This window comes from Elephas maximus, chromosome 15 (genome assembly GCF_024166365.1).
Source record: "Elephas maximus indicus isolate mEleMax1 chromosome 15, mEleMax1 primary haplotype, whole genome shotgun sequence".
Classification (NCBI taxonomy): Eukaryota; Metazoa; Chordata; class Mammalia; order Proboscidea; family Elephantidae; genus Elephas; species Elephas maximus.
Window position 1 is genome coordinate 9,137,423 of NC_064833.1, and position 17,878 is coordinate 9,155,300.

The following is a 17,878-nucleotide window of genomic DNA, read 5'->3' on the forward strand; positions in this document are numbered from 1 at the left end:
AGATGTTAAAGCTTCTACCGTTGTACACGGCACATAACAGGCACTCAATAATTCAAACCTGAATAAGAAAAGCCAAGTCTCCTGCCCTCAAATACTTAGCTCCACATCCTAGTGGAAAAGAAGACACGTAAGTATAAAGTGTTTACAACACAGAATAAGAACTTAACCACAGTTAGGCATTATGGACTCTTCTCACAGAACTAGAAAGCATGGATGAGACTGACCTGGGACTGAGCAGAGAATTCTAGGTAGGTGGACCTACGTGCACAAAGAACAAGTTTCAGAAGCTGGAAGTTTTAACCATCTATGCGGTAAAACAGCTCGTGCAGACATAGTAGATGGTGCAGCTAGCGGAATGGGTTGAAGACAGGGCATGAAGAACCACTGAAGAAATTTGGCCTCATTCCTGAAGAGGTAAGAAGGAGCCATGGAAGACTTTTAAGCTGTTTGAGTACATGCCTCAGTGTTCTCCTTCTCAGAAAGTTCCCTCTGGAGTCCGGGGTCTTTGTGGAAGCTGGCCTGGATGGGCCCAAGGTCAGGCAGAAAGATCAGTTAGGAGGTTTTGCAAGATTCTGGATGAGAGATGATGAGGGCTTACACTAAGGCAGTGGCCAAAGGAGTGGAGAACACTCAATGGCTATTATAGGAGCCCTGGTGGTGTAATAGTTAAGAGCTCAGCTGCTAACCAAAAGGTCAGCAGTTTGAATCCACCAGCCACTCCAAGGGAATACTATGGGGCACTTCTACTCTGCCGTGTAGTGTCAGCATGAGTAAAACCAACTCGACGGCCCCTAACAACAACACTAGCAGCACTGGTGGCTCAGTGGTAGAATTCTCATCTTCCACCAGGGAGACCCAGGTTCAATTCCCAGAGCAGCCAATCCATCATCTGTCAGTGGAGGCTTGTGTGTTGCAACGAGGCTGAACAGTTTTCAAAAGAGCTTCCAGACTACGAAAGACTTGGAAGAAAGACCTGAAGATCTATTTCCAAAAATGAAAACCCTATGAATCGCAACGGTTTGATATCCAGCTGATCATGGGCATAGTGCATTTTGTTCCATCATGCATGGGGTCGCCATAAGTCAGGGGCCAACTCCATGGCAGCTAACAACATAGCCATTTCAAGGAAGACTTCATGGGATTCAGACACTGATGGGATGGAGATAGGGATAATCTGAGAATGGCTCTGAGGTGTGGCAGTGCCATAAACACAATCACGGATAAGAGGACTAAATTTGGTGACACAAGACTCACACATAAAAAAAATAGTGTTAAATAGCATATCGAGACAAGAACAATGCTACCTACCAGAATTCCAGAGGGCTTTAGATTATAGTGCGAAATTAGACAAAAAGATCAGAAAAAACACTGTTTGCTTTTCTTTTTCAAGACTCCTCCTCTTTGCATAATTTTTATCTGTTTCTGGGAGCAACATACAGGCACACACTTTTAAAAGAGTTAAACAGCAAATCAGGGGTTAAATACTGGCACAACATTCAAGAAACACCACAGGGCAGTAAATAATTAAAAGCCAAAATAGGGGAAAGGACTCAAAGTGCAAGTCTGTGGAATGATGAGGTCATCAGTCTCTGAATCCTAAGGTACCTATGCAGGAATGTCCAGTCCTGAGGTCACAGGCACCTGGTGGTCTGGAGAGGTGGTCTTGCCTACACTGTGGATGCTGGGTAAATGGAGGTGGGCTGCATTAACATTTTCCTTGGATAGCTGGAGATTGTGGAGGGCCTGCATCTCTTAACTACTGGATTTACACTTCAACCCAACCTTGAGAAGAAATGTAGGGGCCCCAAAGTACTGAAGAAAGCACCATTCTGTCACTTGTTTCAGATGCAAATTCAGAAGCTAAACGACCGCGGTCTTCCAAAGCTGCGTTATGGTCATCCAGCCCTTTTGTCCAGAGTTCATAACCTTACCATGGGCAGTGGGGTGGGGCACAGTAGGGTTCCACAGAGAGCAATGTAACTGTTTAGGGATTTTCCTTTAATGTTTTATTTCCCTCTCTCAAGGGAAATGCCACTTAAGGCAAAGAATATTGACCATGACATCTTTTAATCTGAGTCCTGTGTCCCCATTTGTAAAATAAGGAGTTTTGGGACTCCATAAATGAATTGTGATTTTCTATTAACCTGAAGGGTGGCAGTTTAAACCCACCCACCAGCGCTGCTAAAGAAGTGCCTGGCCATCTGTTTCGGTAAAGATTACAAACCAAACCCATTGCCATCCAGTGGATTCCAACTGACAGCGACCCTACAGGACAAAGTAGTAGAACTGCCTCCATGCAGTTTCCAAGGCTGTGATCTTTATGGAAGCAGACTGTCACATCTTTCACCTGCGGAGCAGCTTGGGTGTTTCAATCGCCAACCTTCTGGTTAGCAGCGGAGCACTTTAACCACTGCACTACCACGGCTCCTCTCCCTCAGGAGCAGTTGTACTTTAACACATGGGGTTGCCATGAAGCAGAACCACTGGAAGGCAACCGGTTTGGTTTGGGGCTCCATAATAATAGCTATGCATTGTAGTTTGGGTCTTTGTTCGTTTTGAGGGTCTGGCAATGAGTTTTGGGTTTTTACCATGTGCCCTGGTGGCGCACTGGTTAAGGGCTATGGCTGCCAACCAACAGGTCTGCAGTTCCAAGCCACCAGCCACTCCTCAGAAACCCGATGGGTCAGTTCGACTCTGTTCTATACGGTTTATATAGGGTCGCTATAAGTCGGAGGAAACCCTGATGGTGTAGTGGTTAACAACTATGGCTGCTAACCAAAAGGTCTGCACTTCGAATCAGCAGGTGCTCCTTGGAAATTCTACGGGGCAGTTCTACTCTGTCCTATAGGGTCGCTATAGGGTCGCTGTGAGTCGGAATCCACTCCACGGCAAAGAGTTTGGTTTTTTTTGGTTTATGAGTCGGAATGGACTCACAGCAGCGGGTTTGGTTTGGCTTTTACCATGTTCCCCCTGAGCATTTTCCCCATTCTCTTTTAATCCTCACAACCATAGTGGAAGACTGCACTAGCCCCATTTTACAAGGTCACACAGCAAGATAAAAGTGAAGCTAGACTAGAGTCTAAGCTTACCTGAATCTACTGCAGCGCTACCTCAGTTTGAGACTGGCCCACCTCCCCCCGACCGGGAGTGGGTTCTCCCTCCACTGCCCAAACGCCCCCTTTCCTCCTCCTCCCTAAACACCCGTCCAACCGGCCCCTTTCATCAGTGGACATGCGCAGTCCCTCAGGCCGGGTTTTCTTTCTGCCTCGGGAAATTTTTCACGCTTCTGGAAGCCGAGCCGCCCGCCCACGCCTCCTCCTCACTGATTGGTCGGATTCAGGGAGGCGACGAGGAAAAGGGAGGGAGGAGGAGGCCCAGATTCTCTCCCAACCCCCTCAGCGCTCTAGGCGCGCGCGCTCCGAGCGTGCGTGCGTGCGTGTGAGTGAGCACGTGAGACCCCGGAACGTCCACAGAGGGTGGGGGCAGGAAACGGGAAGCGAGGGGCGGGGGCCGCCGTTGCCATGGCAGTGACGTCAGGCGTCGGGGAGCGAACCCGGCCCCTTGCCCACGCGCGCGCGCATACACACACAGGGACATGCACACGCGCGCGCACAGCCGCTCTCCCTCAGACACACTGGAGGGAAAGGTCAAACTAAAGGCGAGGGAGCGGGGAGATCGGAGGGAGCCGCTGCCGCCGCCGCCGCGCGCCATGACGGCTGGTTTCTCCGCGGACGCCGCGGGGCCCTGCTCTCACCGCGCCCCCCGCCCCCCGCCGCGCCCCCCCCGACCCCCGCCGCGCCCCCCCGACCCCCGCTGCGCGCCCCCCGCGCGCCCCCCGCCGCGCGCCCCCCGCCCCCAGCCGCGCACCCCCCTCCCCGCCCGAGCTCGCGCGTCCGCGCCCCCAGCCGTTCCAGGCGCGCGTCGGGCCCAGGGCGCGCGACCGGAGCGGAGCGCGGAGGGTGGGGGCCGCGGGGCCTCCTGCCGCACCCGACCCCTCGCCCGGCCCCTCGGCGACCGCCGCCAGGTGAGTGTGGTGGTGGACAGGGTGTCAGGACAGGGGCGGGCACCGCTGCTCGGCCCCCTCCATTCCCTCCCGGAGGTCCTGACAGGCGCTCGGACCCGGCCTCTGGGGGGCGTCGTGGCCCCCTGCCCTCAGGCTCAGGGCGTGCGGGGCCGGGGGAGCAGGGGCTGCGGCCCGGGGTACAGCCTCTGGGCAAGAGTTGGCAGAGCGACCCGGGCGTGGGGACCGGCGACGGGGGCCAGGTGGGCCCCTGCTTGGGGTAAAGTACGGGCAGGGGCCCGGGGCCGGCAAGGTGCGCGCGGGGCCCGCAGGAGGGCTTCAGGAAATGTTCGTGGGCACTTGGAAGGAACTCTGCCCTTGGGACGGGCGCCGGGTTTTGCCGTGGCAGCCAAAGTGCCAGGTTTTACGGCAAAACTCGGGTGAAGCTGGGCTGGAGCGGACGACGGGAGAGGGCCAGGGGACCCGAGAGGCTGGGAACCGGAGACGGTCAAATCGGCCTGGGGGGAGCACTGGGGCGTGCTGTGTGGACGTTGCCATGCCAATGCTTTATGTTTGCTACTTTATGGTTATTTTAGGACGAAATGGTAAAAAGTTACTTGGGAGCGAGGGCAGTGCTTTAATGGTCATGATTTCTTCCCAGCGTATTCAGGAACTAGGTTAATTTTTCGCCCCACACCCCCACCCCCAAAGGGAATCTTCTCAGTGGACTTTAAAAATAATAAACACGAAACTCAAAAGCCCCGAAACGAGGTGATGTTGGTCTGATGAGTTTCAGAGTTTCAAATGTCAGGCTCCGTGCTCTGTGGAAGGAAAATAGGAGGACAGCGAAGTACTGTTATCCTTTTTGTAATAAGCTTTGGAGCCCACAAAGTGAAGTTTAGTTGTAACTGGCAGGGGTAAGTCACAATTCACCAGCCTGGGCGTCACTGAAAGGAACTTAGAAAAGTGCTAGCAGCCCAGTACTTTGCCGATTGTGAATAACCAGCGCTTCTCTGGTTTTTTTTTTCTTCTTCTTCTTTTTAATTTTCCACCCTTATAATGTATGCATGAATGCTACCCATTTATCAAACGTTGGAATGAATTATCCGTAGTTAATTTGCTCTCCCGACACTTCTAAATGATCAGGCACTGGCTCTGACAGTCTTTTTTCACATTTGAAAGTTGTTTGGAAATTTCAGATAAAATAGTTTCAAATCGGTGGGGATTTTTTTTTAACCTCTAAATCTAGCGTAACCAAGTATAGCAAGTTGGTAATGTGTTTTAAAATTTAAATCCCATCCAAGAACACTTCCTCGTTGTGAAAGGTCAGGATGGTGGTAGCTGAGGAAATGTCAGAACGTGAATAGAGGTTAACAGGCAGGTTCAGCATATCCAGACCTACTTGCCCTTCACCGAAGCAGTTCTGAGTGAGCAGTTGCTTACTCTGTTGATTATGGAGCTTGGCTTATTTGTCATTTTCAAAAAGTTCTCTTCAACAGGGCGCCTCACTTTGAAATTGAGTCCTTGTGGCAGGTAGCCAGGGCACTGAAGTTTTCCCGTACAAGATGCAAAGGAAGTTTATTCACTTGGGGTCTTGTTAATTCTTTCTGTGCAGCTATTTTTGTACCTGGTTCTGTGCTGTGATGTCCCTTGTACATCTTGCTCTTATTGGCCATTGCTGACATGTGTCTGTATACAGTCCTGTGATAGGGCACTTGGATGTTGCAACCTAAAAACATTATTTCCTTTAGTATACAAAACATTTTTCTGTTTGTTTTTCTTCTTTCCTTTCTCCCTTCTGTCTCTTTTTAAAGGCAGCTGTAGAATTGGGCAAATCAGCGCTTACTCAGCAGATGCCCTCCTGTAGGTCTCATTGACCTTGGTGGCATTATGGAGGTCATGTGTTGATAAACAGTTCTTGAACAGTTTCCTCCAGGTGATACACAGGTGAAAGTGATTTGAAACCTGCATATCTTGATTTTTTGAAATCATTTTTATTGAACATTTATTGCGATCAACTGCCAAAAAATAAAATTATTAACTTTTGCGGGGGGGGGGCATACATTTCTGTTTTACATTTTTAAAAAATGATCACTTAATTTCTTTTTTCAGCTTTTCTAATATTGCTTGTATATCACAGATGAACAGCTGGGAGTTTTGGTGTCAATTTTAAAGCTTGGTGAAGGGAAGGAGGGAGAAGAGCAGTGATGGTGGGGTGAATTTGGCTTCTGAAAGCAGCTGCACTCTACTGTAAGGAATCTGATATTAAAAGTGTAAGTTACAAAACAAATAAATTAAGCAGTCGTTAGTTGCGTTTTGTGAGAACTCTACATTTTACGAAAAGGATTCGCTAAAAGGTGCCTTCAAATAATTAATCCCCCTTATATGGTACTTAACAAATGTGATTTGATTTATGAAAAATCGGTTGCATTACAGCTCCTTAGGAGTGGATTTTTGGCATAATGTAAGGTTTATCAGTGTGTTCCTTGAACTGCCCCTTTCCCAAAACTGTTTGTTGGCGAAGTTAATATTTATGGACTTCATAAACTCAAAGTGTACCACATGCATACCACTTACTGATATTTTAAATGAATAGAAAAAGTGTCATCTAATTTGTGCTGTACCATTTAAAAGGTACATTGAAGCCTAATTAAATACTTTTCACCATTGAGTAAAATTTTATGAGCCAGATTAGCCTGGAACCCTATCCAAGGTAGTTCAGTTACTTAGGTATCAAAAAAACAGAAACAAAACAAAAACCCACTGCCATCAAGTTAATATCAACTCGTAACAATCCTGTAGGACAGAGTAGAACTGCCCCATGGGGTTTCCAAGGCTGTGAATCTTTATGGAAACAGACAGCCACATTTTTTCCAAGGAGTTGGGTTTGAACTACCAACCTTTCAGTTAGTAGCTGACTGCTTTAACCAGTGCGCCAGCAGGGCTCCTTAGGTATCAAAAGCACCTTGTTACTAGACACTTATGTGATGGTGATCCCTTGGCACAGACCAGCAAGTGGTGGTATACCTAGATTATAAAAAAAAAAAATTTTTTTTTTTTTTTTTTTTATAGCAAAGTCAAAATAAATAGATCCGGTTTAAACTTCAGGTAGAGTAAAAACCAGTTACCTTGACATTTTCTCTAGGTGCAAATTAGTCTTCAGAATTAAAGGCTTGATTTTCCTAAGCGGTTATTCTATTTGGGTCACTTGTGAAAAAATGCTATTTTGATCAAAGAATGACTACATACTCTTAAAACTTTCAAGGGAGCTTTTTCTCCTTTTTGTTAATGGGATTGGGTTTATTTGGAATGACAAGAAATACTGAATGAAGTACTTGGGGAACTTTTTATTCTGAAATTATTTTGCTTTGATGATCTTAAAAAAGAAAAAGGAATGTGAATAAATATTAGTGGGACTTGATTATGGATAGCTCAGACTTCATGTTGGGATAAGGAAGAAGTGGCCACAGACTATATTAAGGATAAACTTAGGAGTCCTGGTGGTGCAGTGGTGGTGTAGTGGTTAAGTGCTACGGCTGCTAACCAGAAGGTCAGCAGTTCAGATCCACCAGATGCTCCTTGGAAACTCTATGGGGCAGTTCTACTCTGTCCTATAGGGTCGCTATGAGTCAGAATCGACCCGACAGCACTGGGTTTGGTTTTGGTTTTTGTTGGTGCAGTTGTTAAGAACTTGGCTGCTAACCAAAAGGTCAGCAGTTTGAAACCACCAGCTGCTCTTTGGAAACCCTATGGTGGCAGTTCTACTCTGTCCTATAGGATCACTATGAGTTGGAACTGACTCGACAGCACATAACAACAGTCAAATTTAGTTTGCTTTATGCTGTTCATGCCTGGGTGCAAGAGAGTGACTCTCACTCCCTCCCCCGCCCTGCTTGTTGCAAGAGAGTGACTCTCACTGCCCCCGTTTTAGAGAAGTCTTATTCTTGGAGAAGGAATTTGAAGAGCTTAGCTAAGCAGATAAAAGTGTCTTGAGCGCTTAGTAGTTTTTTATTTTATTTTTTGTGCATTAGACAGAAAGCAAGAAATTATTTTAATGCTGTATCTGGGCCAGAGAGCTCGACTTGGGGATACTGGACACAAGTTTGTTCCTCTTAACATAATTGAATATTATAAAAATTGAGGGCACAGCTAGAATGATATCATTGATTTTTTTTTTTAGTACAAGCTCTTTGTTCTTCAGTTGGACAAATGAGTAATAACGAAGATTGAAGAAGATGTGGTGTTAAAAAGAATGTTTTCATTTTTTTTTTTAATTCCAGGAAATTATCTCAAAGGATTGCTAATTTCAGAGTGTAGTGAGGTTAAAAAAACTACAGTAGATTGGGTTTATGGTTTATGAGAGTACTTGATTCATTTTTTTAAATGCACGCAAAAATAAGTATAGTGCTGCATGTTTTTGTTATTTGTGCCAAGATATGAGTGAATAAAGGTAATGATTAGAAATTTTAATTGGAACTTAAGGCTGATTTATATTCACAGTTTCATAATTTAACCCAGTGTCACTTTTAAAATGTCATTTAATTTTTCTGTTCCCAGTTAGTTTCCTCTTCTACAAAAAGAAATTAGTTGTACAATATAGTTATGTAAACTAGGGTTTCTAAAGTAATATTTCTTATGCATAAAGTGTTACCTAAGGTTAAAATGCGTGTATAAATCCACTAATATGGAACTTAAATAATTCATACCTTATAATCTGCAGAAATTTGGGTGACAGTTTTTAAATATAAAGAAAGGCTGATTTCAGAGTTTTAGTTACAGGTAAGCCTGTAATTGCCTCTTTCTCTCCCCCTACATGAATTTGTCTCACTATTCCACGTTTATATTTTCCATTCTCCAGTCATAGTAGTATTTAATTTTGGGTCATCTTATCTATAGCATCAATAGAAAATTCATTTGTAAAGACTGTCCTTATTTCCTCCCAGCTGTTCTGTCTGGGAGGTTTTAATTTCAGTTACTAAATGTGGTTTAATCAGAAGTTATTCTAAATAGAAAGGTTATTTCAGTTTTTACAAACTGGGGCGAAATATATATTTATCTTAAGGTATTTACAAACATTTTTGTGTTCTTGTGGGGACAATTAAACACAGTATGTATAACTTATATTCTGATACGTTGTTAGTATTTTATTTAACGTACTATATAGCGACCCTATAGGTCAGTGTGGGACTGCCGCATAGGGTTTCTAAGCCTTTTATCTGTATGGGAGCAGACTGCCACATCTTTCTCCTGCCCTGTGGCCAGTGAGTTCGAACCGCTGACCTTTCGGTTAGCAGCCAAGTGCTTAACCACGGCACCACCAGAGCTCCAACATATTATTGGCATTTGTTCTAAATTTACTTTATTGGATGTATTGTTGAATTCAACTTAGTAGGTATACAGTCTTTTTAGAAAATATTTGTCTGTGGAATGTTTTTTAATAGGACCTAAAAAACTTGCCCTTAAGTGGCCAAGAGATGAAACTTTAACCCTGAAACCATCTATTGAATGTAGACTTAAACGTTTGATATTGGTTGTTCTTGTTGTATGTATAAGAAGTTTTGCAACATTTCTTTGGGCCTACTTTCAAATATGTTCTCTTCATTTTGATTTATGACCGAAGCTTTTCTAAAAAAAAGTCATTTTGTTCTTAATGATTATATGGCAGCCCTCAGCCTTTTATATTCGATAGAAGTAGAAATGAGTAATTTATTAAGCTGTTTGCCAAAAAATGCATGTGATGTAATTCATTTTTACTATAATGTAGAGAGCTGTCTTTAACCCAAACAAATTTATAATGGAATAGCTTGCTATCTTTGTAAATTTAGGGAGGCTGGAGTATGCCAGAAATAATTTCTTGAATGCTAAATGTTGGACTGAGTGCACAATATCATATCAAAATTTATTTTCCTTATAGTGAGATGTATTTTGTTTCTGTTCAAGGACCAGTTCTTAAATACACCTTAAGTAAATATGGTGAAACCTGTGAGAACCGGAACTCAATGGGACTGCCTTGCTTTTCAGGGTCTCACAAGTTTTCTGCCTTTGACAGGGTGCAGTCACCACTTTTCTGTGGCCCTCTGTTAGTGGAAAATGTTTGAGTCTGCCTTCTCTGACACAGATTCTGGCTTTCACAGGTTTGACTGTGTATATTGTATGTGGTGGTCAAGCGATGTATTTGTTGAAGAATTTTATTTTATGTATAGTCTATGCTTCTCTTCCCTCTTCTTACTTTTAATTGTCAGTAGTTGGCCTTTAGCCACGTACTATGAGAGAACTTTTAATGCATGATAGAGTGGCCTACTTTTTTTTTTAATGTCTTTGATGAAGAAAAGAAGTAACTACATGAGATTGTTCTGTAACCCTTCATAAAACTGTTAAACACTATTTTGAGCATTTGTTTTCAGTCTCCCACTTAAAAAGGGGATGACATTTTTAAAAGTGTTGACTGTTTAAGTGGCTATGTTTACCAAAAATGTTAGTGCGTGGGGGAAAGGGTAAAGCTAGAAGGATTGTTGTTGGGATTGGAGTAGATAAGATTATATAAAGTGAACATAATTGCTTTGATATGAAATGTGTTAAATTACAACAGAGAGCCCCTGATGGAACAGGAGAAAAGTGGAGTGCAGACCTGAAATTTTAGTAAAAAGACCAGACTTAATAGTCTGATTGAGACTGGAGAGACCCCCAGAAGACATGGCCCCCGGACCCTCAGCCCAAAACCAAAATCATTCCTGAAGCCAACCCTTCGGACAAAGATTAGATTGAACTATAAGACATCAAATGATATGCGTGAGGAGTGTGCTTCTTAGCTCAGATAGGTACATGAGACTAAATGGGCAGGTCCTGTCCGGAGGTGGGGTGAGAAGGCAGAAAGGGACAGGAGCTGGTTGAATGGACATAGGAAATCCAGGGTAGAAGGGAGGAGTGTGCTGTCACCTTATCGGGAGGGCAACTAGGTAACAATATGTGTATAAATTTTTGTATGAGAAAGTAACTTGAACTACAGGCTTTCACTTAAAGCACAGTTAAAAAAAAAAAAGGAAAAAATAAAATAAAATGTGTTAAAGTAACTATTGTAACCAAGAAAGGCTGGCAGTTCAAATCTACCAGGTGCTCCTTGGAAACCCTATGGGGCAGTTCTACTCTGTCCTATCGGGTTGCTATGAGTCAGAATCGACTTGATGGCAACAGGTTTGGTTTTGGTTTATACCTCTTCCCTAGGATTATAACCTTGCTTTTCTTCTCACTATAATCAACAGGAGTAAATTACCAAGAGAGGCTTCTGCATCTTTGATCAGTTTTAGATGTTACTGCTGGGAACAAACTAGATAGTTATGAAGAAGATAAGAAGCAATTTTCACACTGATAATCCTTTTCAGTGATCACATTTAACCAAAAATCCTGTTGGCATCAAGTGGATTCCAACTCATAGCAACCCTAAAGGAGAGAACAGAACTGCTTCGCAGGGTTTCCAAGGCTGTAGTCCTTATGCAGGCAGACTGCCGCATCTCTCTCCTGAGGAGGGAGTGGCTGGTGGGTTAGCAGCCAGCCTTGGTTAGCAGCCAGGTACTTACCCACTGCTCTGCCTGAGCTCCTTGATCACGTTTAGAGCTATGCATTTTATAAGGTGAGAGAATAGATGTTTAAGCTATATAGGTGGAGAAGGATTTCCGGAGTCATTATTAGGAAAATTCAAGTGTATTCATCTTAGAAAAATTATTACATTATATGCTGTATTTTTCAGCATAGTACCAGTTTTTAATATTTTGTGTTTATAAATACACTGATTTTTGAAATAGAAAATATGGTCATTTATAGTTTTAACTCAAAAGTGAAAAAGCTGATAATCTTTGTCTTTTTTCTGTATTATACATTTTTGTCATTAATTTTGAAAAAAAAATATATATATGCTTTGGACTATCTGTGCTTGGTACTATAATTAATGAAAAGCTACTGGAATGAATCCTTGCACCCAAGGAATTAGCATCACAATGACAGAGGCATGAAGTAAATGGAGCGTAATTGTGTAGTGTTATTAATTTTTCTTTCTAAAGCAGTAGTTTTGAAACTGTTTCTGCCAAGGGTCTGAGGAAGTCAGTCAGGTTCATCCCAGTTTCAACCAGTGCACTTTTACCCATTTTAAATATGGAAGCTTCCATAAAATTTCATTTGAGAGGAAGGTTCTGTTGTTTAAAAGAAAAAGTGTGGTAACCACTATTGTTAACATACTTGATCTTAACTGCTCTCCTGCTTAAATCCTTGCAATGGTTGGATCTCTTTATTATGACTTACAAGACTTTTCTTTATCTAGCTCTGGCTTCAGTCTTCCTCTTTTATCACTATTTCCCTTCCTTTCATGTAAACCCCGCATTCTAGTCCTACTTAAATTGCTTGATGTTCCCTGTGAGGAACATGGTCTTTCACATCTCTGTGCCTTTACGCATGAAACTGCCATCATTCCAGGTCCAGCTAGGTGAAACTGTTTCCTTGGAACCTAGGTCGGATGTCTATAAAAACACTCACTACATGGTTTTGTAGCTGTCACCTCCCTAGAGAAGACACCACCTAACGTCTCTTTGTATCCATACTACTTGGTGTTCACTAAGTATTCAAATATCTGTTAAATAATTGCATTTTGAATTTGAGACATAGTAAAATTATTTTAATGCACAACTCATGTGAATAAAACATCCCATACGTAGTCTGGGTTTTTTTTAGCATGATGGTGTCAGGCGTTGTGCTAAGTGTATAAGAGACAGCTACCCTCGTCAGGAAGTACAATAAGACTAAAAGATCTGTTACATGAGAACATTGGGTACTGGTGGCTTAAATGAAGTGATATCTTGAGTTTTGTCATCTAACCCTAAAATTTGGTTGTGAAATAAATCATTTTGATAAAAATTCTATAGCTTTGGATGTTTGTGAAAATACTTCTTTATATATGATTACAGCTAAGAGACTCAAAATGTCCTTCAGGTGTCACAGCGTACAGGATAACAGGACCTGTCATAAACGTTGAAATAATGGAGGCCGGAGCTCTCCTGCCTAAATTCGTATCCTTCCTTTGCCTATCAGTAGCTGTGTGATCCTGGGCAAGTTACTCAACCATTTTGTGCCTCCTTTCCTCATCTGGAGCCCTGGTGGCACAGCGGTTAAGCATTTGGCCACTAACCAAAAGGTTGGCAGTTTGAATCCACCAATCACTCTTTGGAAACTTCATGGGGGCGGCTCTGCTCTGTCCTATAGGGTCACTGTGAGTCAGAATCGACTCGATGGCAACAGGTTTGGTTTTTTTTTCCTCATCTGTAAACTGAGGGTAATGATAGTATTACTTGATACAACTGCAGTGAACGTCGCGTGTGAGTTAATACACATTAAGCACTTAAAAGAATGCCCAGCACACAGAGAGCACTCAGCAAATTTCAGCTATTACTAGTTTAAAGGGGCTTCCTATTTAAATAAATGAAATGCTTATCATGCATCATTTCTGTTGTTTAAGAATATTTGCTTTACTGCATGAGTATACCATTTAAAATAAACGTAACATTTTTAGTTAGTTCTGACAGTCTGCTTCTGTAAAGATTACAGCCTGGGAAACCCTAACAGGGCAGTTCTACGCTGCCCTGTAGGGTCACCATGAGTCAGAATCAGCTAGATGGCAGCGGGTTGGGTGTTTGATTTACGGAACCTTTAAACTGGCAAGAGTTTCAACCCATGCCAAAGTGCTCTTTCCTTACTGACTGTCTCCCATCCCCCAATGGAACAGAGCCCGTTTCTGTCGGCTGGATTGACACGGGAGATTTGAAACTGTTCCCCTGACTTCTGCAGCTGAACATTGTGTTCCCATGGCCTGTGCAATTCCTGGTGGTGCCCACAGGAGAGGGGAGAGAGAGATGGTGAGCCGGGGAATCCAGTGACGCGTTCTTAAACAAGCCTCAACCTGTATGGAATCAGTCCTAAACTTCCAAATTTCTTAGTGGAGGATAGGAATTCACCTTTTTTCTTTTTTTTGTGTTTACCTTCAGTTCTTGGCTTGGAAAGATAGTTTTTTTTAGAAACTTGAATTTATATATATACCAGAAAGGCACGTGCAAATTAAGTTTTACAAGTTAATAGTCATATTTTTTTAAAGTAATTTTTTACATTATGTACCTGTAGTGAAGGACGTGAGCAGGGTTTGAGTAATTTGTGTCAGGGACTGTGTACATCTGTGAAGTCCTGTTAGTGTGCATTTGGGATGCAAAGAAAGTTTTAAAGAAAGAAGAAATTGGTTTGTCTTCCCAGGTATTTTGTGAAGAGTGTGTATTTGCCATTCTGACCAATAATATCCAGTCTGTCCTTGTAGCCTCCTTTGACTTTTTCTTCCTTTTTTTTTTTTGATATATTTTTATTTATTTTGTGTTGTTGTGAATATACATAGCAAAACATACACCAACTCAATAGTTTCTACATATGCCATTCAGTGACACTGATTACATTCTTTGAGTTATATAACCCTTCTCATCCTTCTTTTCTGAGTTGTTCTTCCCCCATTAATGTAAATTCACTGCCCCCTAAGATTCCTGTGTAATCTTTCTTGTTGTCAGTTTGATCCCATGCTCAGGGGAGACATTTTTTCCTATTTAAGCTAAACAGTTGTTTAGTTTTAAGAAGACTTCAGGGGTTATTTTTGGTTTAAGGTTTAAAGATTATCTCAGGGCAGTAGTTTCAGGGATTCATCCAGCCTTCATGACTCTAGGAAGACTGGAGTCCATGAGAACTTGAAATTGTGTTCTGCATTTTCCTCCTTTTGATCAGGGGTCCTTCATGGAATCTTTGATCAGAATATTCAGTAATGGTACCCGGGCACCATCTAGTTCTTCTGGTCTCCTTGCAAAGGAGCAATTAGCCACACTTTCCATATTGTCCTCCTGTTGCTGACTCTCCTTCTTCCTTTGTTGTTCCAGGTGAATAGAGACTAACTGTTATGCCTTGGACAGCCACTTGCAAGCTTTTAAGACCCCAGGCACTATGCATGGAACTAGAAGGTAGAAGAGAGGCACTAAACATGTTATTAGGCCAGTTAACTGGGATGTCCCAGGGAACCATGACCTTAAACCTCCAAACCAAGAAACCAAATCCCATGAGGGATTTAGCAGACTTAGCAGCAACTCTTTCTTTCTTCCCTTTTGGTCACTGTTGTGAATGTATCTATCACACAACTTTGCCAATTCAGCTTTTTACAGGTGTACAGCATATTGACAGCAGTTACAGTAATTGACAGTTCCACCCTATCTTTAATCAATACAATATTTCCATCACTGTTAACCACTCCCCTTTCCCCCTCCCTCTTGTCCCTGGTAACCACTGATAAACTATGTTCTGTATACATTTGTCTTTTCTTGTCTTTTTGTATAAGTGACCCAAAAAACCAAACCCATTGCCGTCAAGTCAATTCCGACTTAGATAAGTGAGGTCATGCAATATTTGTCCTTTTGTGATTGACTTATTTCACTCAGCTTAATGTCTTCCCGCTCCATCCATTTTCTAGCATGTATCAAGACTTCTTTTTTCCTAGTGGCTGAGTAGTATTTCATTGTGTATATGTACCATGTTTTGTTTATCCACTCATCTGTCGATGGGCATTTAGGTTGTTTCCACCTTTTGGCTATTGTGAATAGTGCTGAAATGAACATTGGTGTACTAAGCTCTCTATGAGTCTCTGCTTTCAAGTCTTTGGGGTATATACCTAGGAGTGAGATTGGTGGGCCATATGGTAGTTCTATATTTAGTTTTTTTCCGGCACTGCCACACTGTTTTCCACAACGGCTGTGCCACTTTTCATTCCTACAAGCAATGGGTAATGGTTCCAGTTTCGCCATATCTTTGCTAACACTTGTTGTTTTCTGTTGTTTGTTTGCTTGCTTTTTTTCTTAGCCATCTTAAAAAAAAAAAAAAAAAACCCACGGCCGTCGAGTGGGAGTGAATTCATATCTCATTGTGGTTTTGATTTGCATCGCTCTGATGGCTAATGACACTGAGCATCTTTTCATATGTTTGCTGGCCATTTGAATGTCCTCTTTGGTGAAATGTCTGTTCAAGTCCTTTGCCCATTTTATGATTGCATTGTCTTTTTGTTGTTAAATTGTCAAAGTTATGTATATATTTTAGTTCTCAGGTTCTTGTCAGATACATGGTTTCTGGAGATATTCTTCCAGTTAGTAGCTTGTCATTTCACTTTTTTTGTAAAGTCTTCTGATGAACAAAAGTTTTTAATCTTCGTGAGTTCTCATTTATTTTGTCTTTTGCTGTTTGTGCTTTTGTTCTTTTATTAGGTAGACTTCTTTCTTCTGCAACAATTACAATATAATGAAAAATTAGTTGGGTGATTATTTTTCTTTACATACACGTACTATACACTTACCAGCTATCTCATTATCCGAAATTTTTTGATTACGACAATAGTGAAAAATCTAACACCCGACTACTTTGCGCATAAACGACCTGTGTCTGGCAATAACAAGCACCGAGGTGCGAGGGGAGGTGCAAGGGGAGAGTAATGCCATGATGGTTAAGGTTATCTGTCACCTTGGCTGGGCCATGATTCTCAGTGGTTTGGCAGTCATGTAATGATGTAATTTGGCAGTTGTGTACTGTTGTAGTCACCCTCCATTTTGTGATCTGATGTGGTCAACCTTTATTTTCACGTAATGACCAGGTCTTGGGAACCTAACCATGTTGATAAGGGAGGATTGGGTGTATTGTATTAAGTGAAGGAATTTATCAAATAATTTTGAGTGTTTACTCTGCTAGTTGTCACTAAATTTAAGATAAGAGCATGGGATATAAAGATGAGTCAGACATTTATCTGTTTATACTACTTATAGCCTACTGGGAGCCCTGGTGGTACAGCGGCTAAGAGCTTGGCTGCTAACCAAAAGGTCAGCAGTTCGAATCCCCCAGAGGCTTCTCGGAAACTGTATGGGGTAGTTCTACTTTGTCATATAGGGTTGCTAATCAACTTAACAGCAGTGAGTTTGGTTTAGGTTTATAACCTACTGGGGAGACCCGTGTATGCAGATAATACATGAGAATTTGGAAGCTGGGGATGAGACTGGAAAAGTATGGGGTTTAAATAACGTAAAAAATCAAGATATTAGTGAGGGGTGATTTTTAAATGACAGTAGGATTTTGTATAATAATCTGTCATGGGAAATCTGAATGCTTATACAGGTTGATTGATACCATAGTATTCTAATTTAGAATTTTAGTTTTTAATACAACCAAAATTTTGCCCAACTGCCATGGTAGGAACTTTTTTAAATCTTTTTTTGTAGCTCCCCTGAAAATTATAAGAGTTAGGTCATTCTAGGATAAACAACTTCTAGAATAAATACAATTTTGACCAAGCCTATTTCCTTTTTAAAAACCCAAGACATTGTGTCTGTGTGTAATGTTATCTAGCCTTGAAATTTCATTTCCCTTCAACAGCATGCCTTTCCTTGTTTGTTGAACCAAACAATTTCTTGTTTTACTTCTTACCTCGGTTCTCGTTCCTTGTTATTATAATTACTTGTTTTTTAACCAGAAATGGTCAATACTGTTTGAAAATTTTCAAATACCTCAAAAATGCTTAGTTGCATAGAGGAGTGAGTGAGATTTGCAAGACTCTCACCAAATATGATCTCCTAACATCTCTGGCAATAAGGTCATCCACTCTTCCTTGTTTGGAAAGGCTTCTAATTGTTGGAAATAGCTCCCCATTGAGCTTAATCTATTTCCCCTGCAGCTTTCACTCCCTGGCCCTTGGCAGTCTGTGCTTACATGTGGGAGACTTACTCTTCTTACACACAGTGACTCCTAAAGTACTCAGAAATGACAATTACTGTGTATCCTATT

General features: G+C 42.1%; 1 protein-coding gene and 1 long non-coding RNA gene across 5 annotated transcripts in view; one reads left to right on the forward strand and one right to left on the reverse strand.

Moving 5' to 3' along the window:
- Positions 1-3,167, reverse strand: part of LOC126058536 (uncharacterized) — a 336,683-nt gene extending 333,516 nt beyond the window's left edge. For all 3 annotated transcript variants that reach the window (XR_007513246.1, XR_007513245.1, XR_007513247.1), the window contains exon 1: positions 3,090-3,167. This is a non-coding gene — a long non-coding RNA (uncharacterized LOC126058536). The remainder of the gene's footprint in view (positions 1-3,089) is intronic.
- A 701-nt stretch (positions 3,168-3,868) lies between these two features.
- Positions 3,869-17,878, forward strand: part of ZFAT (zinc finger and AT-hook domain containing) — a 336,678-nt gene continuing 322,668 nt past the window's right edge. For both annotated transcript variants that reach the window (XM_049854202.1, XM_049854213.1), the window contains exon 1: positions 3,869-4,024. The gene's annotated coding sequence lies outside the window, so the exon portion shown is untranslated. The remainder of the gene's footprint in view (positions 4,025-17,878) is intronic.